Genomic DNA, 13,446 nt, shown 5'->3' with positions numbered 1-13,446 from the left:
ATAAGTCTGGTTCTTATTAAAAGGGTAAATTTAGCCCTTTGGCTGGGCAGAAGGGGCCGCCCTCGGACTCGGGGCTGAGAGTGACTCAGAGGGCCCCTCGGCCGGGGGGTCTGGGCAGCAGCGGCTGAGGGCCGCCCCCTCGCTTCTCTTCACACGGCCTTCCTTCCCTGCACACTCTCCCCGGTGGGGCAGCCAGCACATCCCCCTCCAGGACACTCCGGAGGGCAGGCAAGTGGGCTGGGGGGGCGTGGAGAGGGCCGAGCAGGTCTGGTCTCGGGGTTTGGTCTGATCTGGTCCTGCCGGCACGGGATGGAGACCGCGATGGGCGGGTCCCGATGGGACCACGTTCGTGGTAAGGCTCCATGCCTGGGGGTGGTGAGTCTGCACTGCCAGCCAAGAGGACCAGACACCGGGTCCTGTGTGGCCTGGCAGTGGACTGGGGCCCAGAGACTGTGATCTTCCTCCTGCCGCCCCAGCCTCACGAAGGCAACACCACTGGCTGCGTTGGGCAGAGGCCCCGAGGCCAGCACAGCCAGAGAAATTGAGGGGTGGGGGGCAGGTGCTGGCTGGAGGCCACCTGGGGTCAGGTTCACCCCAGGTGCATCCCCCATCCTGTGGATCCCTCTCTCCCTCTTTCCCTCCATCCATCCTGCCCTCCATTTACCCATCCATCTATCCACTTCTCCACCTGTTTATCACTCCTACCGCCCCCAGATCAAGGTGCACGACTTGTCCCTCTCCTGCCACCCCTCACCCCCACCCAGAGGCCACCCCTGTTGCATGCCCACCTGGGTGCTGGCCCCGGAGCAGAAGGCATGTGCGCCGCAGCTGTCGGGGGCACAGGCTCCCCACGCCATCACCCTAGCCTGCTGGCCACAGAGGTGGTTCTCTCGGCACTCAGAGCCGAGCTAAAGCATCACCGAGCCTGGGTTCGTAAGCCCCTCTGCTGCCCCAAGTAAGTGCAGGGCTCTTGCCCTGCCCGGAGCCTGGCAGCTTCAGGATGGGGCCCTTGGGGACGCCACATCTCCCCGGTGTGAGGAACATCCTAGATGACACCCCACGTCCAGCCCAGGTCCAGACACGAGGCCTGGAAGCTGGGCTGGCTTGGGTGGGCGTGGAGGGGTCTGGAGACGCCTCCCAAAGACACCTAGGGAGGCTACAGGCTGACCGGGCACCTGGCGCCCACAGCCAAGCGGGAGAGGCACTAGTGTGCATCAGCGAGCTCCAGCAGAGCTGTGGCCGTGGGGCGGCGGGCAGGGACGGCCGTGAGCACTGGGGTCACGACCTCCGGCCATGGGGTCGGCTACCATGTTGGGCTGGGAGAGCTCTGCCCGGCCATTGCAAGGACCCAGGTCAGCTTCTGCTCCCTCGTGCCTGAGAAGGACCGGGGACCGAGGGCCTGACTCCCAGAACGGGGCTGGCTCGGGCTGCGAGGTCCTGGAGTGGGGCCAGAAGGGGCACCGAGATCTCCATGGGTCACTGCATGGACCAGCCTGTCAAGAGTCAGCGCTTAACCAACTGAGCCACCCAGATGCCCCTTTCCTTTTTCCTTCCTTTTTTTTTTTTCCAGTACTTTCTGTCCTCATTTCCCAGCCACCTCCTTTAGGTCTGGTTCGATCCAGACACGTGGGGACTCATGCTCTAGGGCTGCCCCTTCTAGAATACATCCCTTCCCGCCTCTTTCTCAAGGCTCAGTGTGCACTCGGCCTCTTCCGTGAAACCCAGCCCGACCCAGCCCTCCACTCGGCACCCGGCAGCGCGTCCGGGCACTAAACCCCCATCGGGGCCCCGAGGGAGAGGCCCGCTGCCAGGCACGGGCCCCTGGTGAGTCCAGGGTCCCAGCGGCTCAACCCTACAGAGAACAGAGACCAGAAAGCAGCAGGGACGGGCTGAGGAACAGCAGGGTGAGGCCACCTGACCCCAACGCCCCTCGGAAGCTGGTCCTGCCTCAGGCCCAGTCAGCGCAAGGCTGCCCTCAGGGCCACAAGGGTCTCTTGGCCCACAGCGCTTTGCTCACGGCAGGGGGCTCCTGAAGGAGGGGACACGGGACCTGGCAGGAAGGGCACAGAGCCAGAGAGAAGCCCGGGGCAAATGCCCACAGTAGAAGAGCCTGGGGACGCGGAAAGGAACAGAAGTGCAGAGAGCATTGCCCGCAGATGCTTTGCAGGGTGTGGGATTCGAGGGCCGGGGGAGGGAGGTGGAGAAGAGGCAGGGGTCTAATGAACCGGAGATGCCGTTCCTCTCTCAGACGGCACCACCGTGCAGGGGTGGGGGGGTGGGGGTCAGAGCAGGGGCTCCCGCCAAGCCGATGCCCTTGGCCGCGTGGAGGCCTGGCAGTATCCTGCCAAGAGAGCCAATGTGACTCGTCCAAGAGACGCCTGCGTGAGACCAAATCCCCAAGGGGACCCTGGGGGGAGCCTGGATCTGGGCCTGCCCGGCACCCGTGTCCAACGTTCCCAACAGACGGGGTCCCGAGTGACCCAGGCCCCAGGCCTCTCCTGGCCGAGACCTCTGGGCAGCCCGACCTTCTGAGGGGCCATCCCTCCGCACCCCTTCCCTGCTGGCTCCTGGTGGGCGGTGTAGACCCCTCCTGGCCCACAGGGCTCGCAGGGCAGCCCGGGGAGGGGACGGGTGTGCACCGGGGGCTCTCTGCACCCTCGCCGTGTCTTCCTGCAGCCAGGCCACTTTGACGAAGCACCCCATTCCCTCACATGTGTCAAGATGAGATATTCTAGTCTCTAAGAACAGTCAGAATACGGGGCGCCCGGGTGGCTCAGTCGGTTGGGTGTCCGACTTCGTCTCAGGTCATGATCTCACGGTTCATGGGTTCGAGCCCCGCGTCGGGCTCTGTGCTGACAGCTCGGAGCCCGGAGCCTGCCTCGGATTCTGTGTCTCCCGCTCTCTCTGCCCCTCCCCTGTTCACGCTTTGTATCTCTATCAAAAATAAATAAATGTTAAAAAAAAAAAAAACAAAAAAAACAGCATAAGTAGAAGGAAAACTCACTCCTCAGAGGTAAAACGATGGTGCTTCTGGGGACTCTTGGGGTGCAGGGCAAGTTGGGGGTGGGGAAATTGCACCCCACTGATCCAGAGGTCCCCAGGACAGAGCAGTAGCCCTGAGGTGGGAGGGGAGGCCTCTGGAATGGGGCTAGATTGAAGGCCAGCCCAGGGGAGGCCGTGGGGGACCAGGCCAGGGCCAGCCCAGCAGGGGCTTCCAAATGACAGAAAACCCAGCAGCCAACCCCCCATCCCAGCTCACCTGCCACCTGGCACCCTGCCCAATGCTCCCTGGCTGCCCAGCCGCTTGGGGCCGGGGCCGGGGTGGGGGGCGGCGGGCTGCACGGGTCCAGGGAGGAGGCACGTGGGCAGAGAACCAGCCCGGGGCTTCCGGCCTGGAGGCCTGTGCTCCCGCATTGCTCCCAATGTGACCAAGGGCAAACCAGTGGTGTCACTGAGCCTCTGTCACCTGGAGCCCATCTGCCCCAGGAGACTCGTCCCCGAGCCTGAGGGTGATCCCCCTCGCCCAATTCACACCCCGGGCTCCCAGCAAGTGTCCTGTGCAAAGGAGGGGAGGGGGCTTTGTGCTGGGCTGCCCAGACAGGCAAGGTCCCCCAGAGGACATCTCACACATAGCCTCTGAGGGTCAGAGGCCACAAATGTGCCATGACCCCTGGCTGCCTGTGCAGTGGCCAGCCCGGGGCCAGCTCCCCTCTCCTCAGGGGGACCCAGGGCCTGCACTGGCTCCAGGTGGTCCAGGGGGCGGCCCAGGTAAGCCCAGGGCACCTGCACCTGCACAGAGCAGGCGGCTGGTTCCAGAACAGCAGCAGAAAGTGCTGCCCAGACCTGACGGTGCGACATCCCTGTCACCCAAGCCACAGCCTGAACCCCGGGCTCCGTCCGGAGAGTGAAACTCTACCAGGTTCATTCATTAGACAAACAATTCCTGAGTGCCCGCAAAGTGCGGGGTCGCCCGCCCTCACCCAGGCCCCGCCTGGGATCCGAGGAAGCCGCAGGCCAGGCACCCTGGCCTCCAACAGTGGCCCTTGGATCTCTCGGTGACCCGCACCGTCCTCGAGGCTATTTTGGGGCCAGCCTGCTGGCCTGCTGGTGGCATCCCTGGGAGCAGACATCTCACAGGTGGGAAGATGATGCTGTGCTTCTGTGGACAACGCGCCCGGCCAGCGGGGTAAGCAGGCCCACGCTTGTCTGAGGGCCCTCTGCCGAGCAGGGATGGGGCTTTTGAAGGGGACGGGCCAGAGCGGGGTCCCCGTGACCAAGTGACGACAGGGTTGTGGAGCAAGGAGGGGGCAGGGGCCGAGAGGGAGGGAGTTCTCCAGCGGCTGGGCTGGGTCACACGCAGGGAGCCGGGGAACGTGGGGGCCTCGGCTGGCCAGCACTTGGAGGAGGAGGGCCCGGGCCGCAGAGGGGACCTGGGAGTAGTTGGCATACTGGGGCAGTTATGGCCTCAGGAGGGGTCCAGATCCAGTGGGGCCCCCCACGAGCCCTGACCCCTGTATGGAACCCCCTCCCCTTGAGCGTGGGCAGGATTAGATTCACTTCTACGAACAGAAAACGCCCTTTGGAGATCAGGTCATAAAAAGACCGTGGCTGCCGCCTTGCTCACCACCCTTGGAACCGTTGTCACCAGCCAGCAGTCGACAAAGAACTGGGGCCTGTGACAGCCACGTGGGGGGGAAGGGGGAGCTTGGAAGGGGGTCCCCCACAGCCAAACCTTGAGATGCCTGAAGCCCGGGCGAACACCTTCACTTAGAATCCTGAGCCACAGAAACAGAGAGACAATAAACGTCTGCCGTTGTCAGCTGCCAAGTTTGGGATGATCCGTTACACGGCGGGAGCTAACTAAGACACAGAGAAGCCCTGGAACCCAAGTGCAGAGGGTTTTTGTAGCATTTACAGTGGAACCCGGAGCAGAGAAGGAACCTTCAGCAAGGGGAAGGGAGGCTCAGGAGGGGAGTTGGCAACTCAGGGAACAGATCTGCTTCTGCAGATAAGCCAGAGATCCGGGTTTATGTGGGAAGTGCCCCAGCCCCGCCCTGGCCAGCTGGCAGCCTCCCAGCCCGGCCACACAGTGGTGCCCCCCCACCTCCCTTCTAGCAGAGCCGGAGCACCGTAGGTGCAAGGGCTGTGAGGCCCCTGTGAGGTGTCTCGTCCTGTCCCTCCTCGCGCTCGGCACCGCAAGGACCACTGGCTCAACTCCCACTCAAGCGAGGGCCCTTTGGACTTCATCGTTTTGGGTTTCTGCTACTTGTCATCAAATCTGCAACAGGTTACGAAGGACGAGGCAGCCGCATGTGCACCTTTCCAACTTTTCTCGGTCTTATCTGTATTCACACACGTTTAGGGCTTCTCAAGAGCTGGCCTAAAGATGTATTACAACTTAATTTAGATTTAATTCTAATGTTAATTTAAAATAAATTAAAACCTTATTTTTAGGAGACCCAAAGGGATGCAAAAAGCCTCAAAAAGGGGACCAGCTTCAGGCTAACTGCCCACAGGCGACCTGCTGGCCGGGGTGGCTGGGGCACGTGGTGGGCTGCCTGGATGGGGACACAGGACGCGTCCTGCAGGCTCCGGAGTCCAGCCCCTCCCCCTCCCCAACCTGTGCAGGGTGAGGAGGGCCGGGCACACAGGCCAGGGACAAAGGGATCTGCTGTCACCTTCCTACAAGAAGCAGCTGAGGCCAGAAGGCAGCTGGGGGCTGAGGCGCCTGGGTGGCTCAGTCGGTTGAGCGTCCGACTTCAGCTCAGGTCATGATCTCACGGTTTGTGAGTTCGAACCCCGCATCGGGCTCTGTGCTGACAGCTCGGAGCCTGGAGCCTGCTTCGGATTCTGCTTCTCCTTCTCTCTCTGCCTACCCCCCGCTTGTGCTCTGTCTCTGTCTCTCAAAAATAAATGAATGAGTGAATGAATGAATGAAAAAGAAAAAAAGAAGGCAGCTGGGGGCCCCAGTTCTGCCCTCACCGCGTTCTCATCCATGTCTGGGTCCTGAACCCACCAACTGCTGGCCGCCAGGGCCCTGGGGAGTGCAGGGGAGGAGGCACCCGGGCTAGTGCCACAGGGGAGTGCAAGGTGCCTTCCTAAGCACACGCACAGGGACAGGACAGGGACAGGAGCGAGGGGCTGGGAGGGAAGAGTGAGTAGGGCCTGCAGGGGCAGGTGCAGGGGGGCTTGTGGGGAAGGACCTCAGTGAGCCGCAGGCTGGGGTGGCCTGCAGTCCAGCTGGTGTGCTGGGTCAGGTCAGCACACAGGCTCGGCTCGAGAGAGACAAGGGCAGCCCCCGGGGCAGCCCCAGGCTGGAGAGCCAGAGGAGGAAGGGAGGACGGGGAGGAGGGAGGGAGGGAGGGAGGGAGGGAGGGAGGGAGGGAGGCGCTAACCTGAGAGCTTCCGGGCCTCTCGTGCTCAGTCAGGACCTGAGTGGCAGAGGACAGAGCCAGCCAGCTGCGGCTGGGTGACCCTCCCCGTCTGGCAGTCAGTGGCCGCCACCCAACCTCCCCCCCTGGCAAGTGTCCCCAGCCCCGGGGTCTTGCTGAGTCTTGCTCTCATTGGCCCAAACCGACTACAAGTCTGGGCCCAGGTGCCTGTCTGGGGCCAGGGTTTGGGGGTGTAGAAAAGGGGGAGCAGAAGGGAGGCTGGCTGTGGAGTCCTGCTCAGGCCCTGCCAGGTACACACGTGCTCGGGGAGGCCCGGGACACACACGGGCCGGGAGAGGAGAGACGCGGGTCCACTCACAGCCCCAGGCCGGAGTCCTGGGCCGCGACCACCCGCATCTCTGCACACTCACGAGGGAAGAGGTGCCCACAGATGCATCTCTCCCTGCTGACCCGCCTGGGGGGTTCAGGGTCGGGTCACAGGCAGGGCCCCTCCAGGATGCAGTGGCACCTAGGCTGAGGAGCCCAAGGGAGACCCCAAGAGCCTCCCTTGCCCCAGGCAGAGAACAGCCCTGCACCTCCGGGCCCCGGGGCCTGCCCTGGGTCATCTGCCCGGCCTCCCGGGGCCATCCTGCCTCTGACCTTGGACAGTTCCCTGTGGGCTCCAGAGAGAGGTCCCCAGTGTCCCCTCCATCTACCGGCCCAGGGCCACCCACACCACGCTGCGGGGCTCTAGGACCTGCAGGCCGCTCGGCCCAGACCTGGGTCTCTACCTCCCCAGTGCCGGGGATGGTGGCAGGACCCCAGTGCTGGGGTGCAAGAGCCAGAATGCATTTTTTAAAAGTTTTTTTTAAAGTTCAGTTATTTGTTTTGAGAGAGAGAGAGAGGGAGCGGGAGCAGGGGAGAGAGAGAATTCCAAGTAGGGTCCACACTATCGGCACAGAGCCTGACACGGGGCTTGAACCCACCAACCGTGAGGTCATGACCTGAGACAAAAACCGAGAGTCAGACGCTTAACCGACTGAGCCCCTCGGGTGCCCCCAGAACCCCTTGTCTAACTCTGTGGTCAGACTAAGGCCCCAAGACCACAGGACCTCAAGACAGACACCACGGAGAAGGGCCAGGGGGACTATGACCCGCGAAGGTCTGCCTGACTGTCCCCAGGGAAGCAGCCCTTCCTGCCAAGACCCAGGGCCCTGTCACTTTGTCTCCAGGCCTCCGGGCACATCCTGGGGCAGGACTGTGTACAAGCATGTGTCCAGCCAGCTCTAACGGGCTCCTAAGGGACAGAGCCGGGGCTGCCGATTGTCAGAAAGCCTGGGCACGGCCAGTCCCGCCATGCACACCTCCCAGGGCTCGAGCTCCAGAAAGCAAAGCGGCACGGCGTGAAAGGCTTGCCTGCCCGGGACGGAGACACCACGGTGGCAGGGGGTGAGACCCACGACCCCTGCCTTCTCCCTGCCCCCTTTTCCCTCCACAGCTCTCATCTTCCTTTGGTTGGTTGCCCCCCCCCCACCCCCACCCGTGACCCCACTGCCGGGCGCAGCCACCCACACGGCCACCAGGGAAGGGAGGGGCATGTCCTCCCCTCCCACCAGCGCCCCGTGACCCAGGTGAAGCCTCTGGCTTCTGCCCCCAACCCCTGCCGCCAGGTGTGATACTAACACAGGGGAGAGCTCACCGTGCCAACCTGCTCAGCTCTGACACCTTTTAGAACGTGGCACAGCTTGGGAGCCTCTGCGATGACACAAGATGCTTCTGGAAGGTGAGGAGATGCTGCCCTGGCCCCTGGGAGGTGGCTGCAGAGGCTGGGGACATGTGGAGGGCACCGCCAGCACAAGCGTCCCCGCGTCGTGCTCGGGTGTGGGGGGCGGGGCAGCTTGGTTTTAGCGAGGAGACCTAGGGCCAGTGCAGGCCCTGGCACATCTCCCCAGGTCGGTTCCCCCAGAGAGGGTCCTGGTCTGCCCTCTTCTCCAGCGTGGGGGTGACACTGCAGGACAGAGACCTCGTGTCCACAGGCACACACGTGCCGCCCGAGCACGGCACACACCCCCCCCCTTACGGCCTCCCCCGTCCTGGGTGGCCCAGCTCTGGCAGGCCGCGGGGACAGAGGACACAGACACCCCACACTCAGGCCCCTGCCGTCCACTGGGGAAGGGACCCCCACCGCCACGGGTCAGGGCGGCTGCGCTGGGATGGCCACGGAGCACGTGGGGCAGGAGGTGGGCTGCAGGCGCAGAAGGCCCTCCGGAGTAGGACAGGGGGAGTCCGAGCAGAGCTGGGGGCACGTTCGGGGCTGGGGGGCCTGGGCAGAGCTGCATGGCAGAATCACTTGGGGCTCTGGAAATGCGTGAGGCCGGGACCCTCTAGGGCCAGCTGCGGATCAGAACAAGGGCGGGGGACAAGGCCTGGGCACCGGTGGCCTAGGCACCGGCTGGAGGGTGGCTCCGGGAGGGGCGGGGGGTAGGGAAGCAGAGGTGCGTGGGGCAGTGCAGTGGCCATGGGAACAGCCTGCGGCAGGCCAGGGGCTCCGGGGATCCACAGTGAGAGGGCAGGAAGGAGCTAAAATGAGGTGGGCAGCTCACCAGGTCCAAGCCCCGTAAGTGAGGGCCCCGAAGGGGCTCCACCCCGGCAGGGGCCCAGGAGCAGGTGGCGGGAGACAGAGCAGCGCGCACATTCAGGTCACTGGGCAGGTGGGCGCACAATTCGGGTGGGATTCCCCGAAGGCTGGTCGTGGGTGAGCGTGAGACCCGTCCGGTGGCCTGAGCACAGGTGAGCAGGGTGCGGCCTGCATCCGGGCCCTGGGGGCACAGGTGAGCTCAGCCAGTTACCCTCTGGCTGGCCCACTGGGGTCCGCAGGGTGGGCCTCTGCCTCTGTCCACAAAGGGGACACGGGCTGTGCCTGGGATGGAGTCTGTCACTCAGTGCTGCTGGGTGGACACCGGGCGGGCAGTGTAGCCCCACCCACTGCCAGCACCCCTGTCCCCACCCTGGGCTCCGTTCCTGGGGCCCCCAGAGGGCCTTCTTCTCACCCCTGTCCAGCCGTGCTCCACCACGCCTGCCTCTGGGTCGGGGCGGGGGGGGCCACAGTGCGCTCCCCCGGCGCTGCCTGTGGTGTGGACATCCCCCGGAGGAAAGCCCCTGGCTTCCCGGAGGGACGGGCCGAGGGACCCGGCCGAGACCCACCTTCCTGGGAGGACGGCACAGGGGGTTGGCTGAGTTCTTATTCAACTCACCTCAGGACTCACTTTCTTGACGGGGTGCCCCAAGAAGGCACTGCTCCCAGACCACCCTAGAGGACCCCAGCCTGCTGCTTTAGAGGCTCCTGCGGACAGCACACCCATCTTCTCCTCCCCTCCCCCATTTCTGGAAATTTCCAGTGGAAAACCAAGTTCCTGCCCTGAGGGGGGCGGGGGGAGGGGGGGGGGCTTCATCTTTCCATCCGGTTCCAGGCACACAGTGGGTCCCCCCATCGAGCCTCAAAAGCATTTGCATCGAGAGACACTGGACTCTTTGTTGGGGGGCCTGGGAGGGGACAGGGGGCAGGGAACCCAACCCACCTGTTTATTCCCTTCTCCTCCTCCCCCCGCCCCAGGTCAGAATGAAAAACTCTTCCTGGCTGATCCAATCTGGAACCTAATCGTCTAGACAGCTGCAGCGGCCCTCGGATGCCAGCCCGGCTGGCTCCCAGCTTGGGCGCTGGACGCCTCCCCGCCAGGCCCTCAGCAAATCCAGCACCCCCCACCTCCCGCGGGCGTAGCCCAGTTCCCACCGGTCGCCTGGCCTCCGGAGGCAGCTGTTCACAGGGCCACAGGAGGCAGTAATATTATATATTACAACAAACAGGGGCGGCCCACTGACAAATAGACCTGCGTGATCTAAACGGTATATTATCCCATAAAAACGTCAGCGGGCAGAGCGTCAGAGCCAAGGCAGAGCGGCAGCCCCACGCACATGGGCTCCCGAGGCCCGAGCTCGGTCGGCGCGGCCGGGAGGCTGCGGGACATTTTCTAGAGGCCGCATGCTGGCTCTGATTTTGTGGTTTGCTTGTGGTACCCAGTCTTTGGTGCGACAATGGAGACCCCAGAGGTTAATGGGGGCCGGAGACCCAGGAGCTGGTCCCTAGTGGATGAGTCAGGGGCGGGCGGGGGGGGGGGGCGCGGTAAGAGCAGAGCAAGTCGCCTATCTGCAAGACAGGCTGTGAGCTCTGCGTCCCAAAGCCCCACGTCAGCGTGGAGAATGTCGTGTGATGCGAAGGCCCCAGGAAGAACGGGCAGCAGCAGGGTCACCTCTCCAGTGGGCTGCGGGCGGCGACTGGTTTGAGAACCTTCTCTGGACAGGTGACGATGAGCCAGGCTTTCCTGCACAGGGGCCTGTCCTGGGGGAAGCTTTCTTCTTAGAAACTGCCAGAAGTCACTCGGGGTGGATGCTGATAGGCAAGGCAGCTGCTGTCTGAGGACGTGAGACCATGACAGCGTGGCTGTGAGGGGTTTTCTCGTGGCACTAGGTGACAGAGAGCAGCCCGGATGCGGGGCAGAGGCCTCACGTCCCTTCCGCGCCGGCCCTCGCGTAGAGACCGGATCCCTCTGAGAAGACCACGCCGAGGGAAGGCACGGGCGGGCGGCGGGCTGAAATCAGGGGGCCTGGTGGGGACCCCCAGGGACTCTGGACACGCCAATCAAGACAGCGGCCACACAGGATCCAGGGGGTGGAGGGCAGCTCCCATCTGCTGGGGGCCCATATCCAGAGGCCTCTTCCAGGATGCAGGGAAAGATGGCTGGGGGGGGGGGGCGGGGGCCGGGGGGGGCGCCCAGGGCCCCTCTCCACCCACCTGAAAAGAGTTCACTCCCAGGGGCACTGGCTGAACTCTCTCTGTGCTAGGGACCCACCCCCCTTCCCTGGAGCTGACCCAGGGGCATCCTGGGAAGTGTAGTCTTTTAGGGATCAGGAAGGCCTGCAGGGATTTCTGGGGGTGTTCCACCGAGGAACCACGGAGGAAGAGGAGGGTGCAAAGGGGACTACCTGACCCTAATCCCTGCGGGAAATTTAACATGCCTGAGAACGGCTGAATTTAGACACCAGCCAATGCTGCAGTTCCCGCCCCGGGCCTTTGCGTGCTGGTTTCTCTAGCAAGCCCACCCAGCTCTTATTTTGGTGGGGAGACCCGGGAACTCCCTAGAGAGGAAAGACCTCGACCAAAGTGCCCCCCCCCCACCTCCTGCCCTCCTCTGGCCACTGACCCCAGACACCAGGAGAGAGAAGCGCCGGCCAGAGGACAGGGGTGCTACCTGGCGGGCTCCAGGAGAGGCTGAGACGCATCCCGCACACTCTAAAACATTATTTACGCTCACAGCCCGCTCTGATGACATATGTAAGTTGACAGCGAACATCCTATCAACTTGCTGGAGTGTATCTTGATTGTTAAAACACACTCTTAAAGGTGTACGATCATTTATCAAATTAAAATAGCCACACCTTGCCGGTCTCTTTTCTGCCTCCCCTGACCGCCCACCCCACCCCCACCCCGCGGCCTCCCTCCTCCTCCGGCCTCCTGGGCACCCCACCCTTTCACCCAGGCCCTGCTCCAGCGTCCTGTGCTTCCAGGGACCCTAGGCCCAGCGCCCCCCCCCCAACCCTGCCCCAGGCTAGGACAAGCCCACTAATCGCCAAGAAGTGACAAACACCAGAAGCCCCACCAATTAAATTTAAACTCATGCAAAGCTCAGTGGCCAGTAAATTATTATTTTTATTAGCTTGAACCAAGTTCCCGTAAGAGAGAAAGTCAACTTGCTCCCATGAATGGCTCTTGTATAATTTATTTAACTCTGTGCTCTTTGCCAAAGCCTGGAATATTTTTAGCCCGTTCTGTTGTTGGATTTGGCTTTTTTATGTGTGTTTCTGAGGGGTATTTTTAGCCTCATCCGTGTTATTCTAACAGACTCCTATGCGTTCGGTCCTGTCTGTGCGGGCTGTTGAACCCAGTCTCGAAGCAGAGGAGGGAGATTTCTAAGAATAACCGGGGAGCGTTTGGGGGGGGGGGTGCGTGTGTTTTCCAGGGGAGATGTGCTATCTGTACGAGGCCGCTCCCTGCCTCGCCGGCTAATTTGCTTTATTACTCACGTGACCTGAATATTCCTATAGGAATATCCTTATAGGCAATAATCAGACGTGGGCAGCACAAGCCCCACTGAGAAAAAACCCACATTCCAAAAATGGCTTCGGTGGGGCGGGCAGGGCGGCCACAGCCGGGCTGGTCTACGAGGCCGCCGGGATTCCCGGGGCTCTGCGGCTGGGCGGCCGCTTTCATGCCTGGTTCTGTCACTTTCAGAGCAGGATGGGTAGAGTCTTCAGAAAGTAACTCTTTTCACACCTACTTAATGTTGGTAACTGTTGCAGAAACACTCCGTGGTGTCATTGAGTTAATGAGGTATTTACGAAAATGTATTTTTTTCTTTACAAAAAAATATCACATGATGAGGGAGGGGGAACCTTTGATGGGGTCTTTTCACACTAGGAAATTATCTTTTTTCCTCTGGTGTGTTTTGCTTTCTTTCTTTTCGAGGCTGGCAATCAGAAGCCCGTTCAGCAGGGAAGGAGTCTGTGGCACTCCCAGCAGAAGGGACCTGCCGCCCGATTTATTCCCAACGTCCCCAGGCCCCTGGCTTCCAGGCCGGGCCATTTATACCATTTATACCGAGAGAGAGAGAGAGAGAGAGAGAGAGAGAGAGAGAGAGAGAGAAGAGGTAAAGAGGAGAAGCCAACCCACAGCCAGATTACTGAAACCAAGACTCTCGGCACCTCCGCCTACCTCGGCTGGAGGCCCGATGATTCTCGAAGGCTGGGCCTGATGGGCCTGAGGGGGTATGGGCAGAGGAGGATACAGAAGGCCTGGAGCTGACCGGCCGGAAGAGACGGTGGGGACCCGCTTCTCCCAGGCCAGGCTGCCAATTTTTTAAATGCTCCGAGAGAGGCGCGGTCCCCGATCGCTCCGGGCAGTAGTGCTGATGAAAAATCTTGGGTTGATGCGTTGTTGGTTGGGGGGGGGGGGGGGGGGGGG

This window comes from Herpailurus yagouaroundi, unplaced genomic scaffold (genome assembly GCF_014898765.1).
Source record: "Herpailurus yagouaroundi ecotype Mexico unplaced genomic scaffold, PumYag 217, whole genome shotgun sequence".
NCBI lineage: Eukaryota > Metazoa > Chordata > Mammalia > Carnivora > Felidae > Herpailurus > Herpailurus yagouaroundi.
This window is presented reverse-complemented; position numbering follows the sequence as displayed.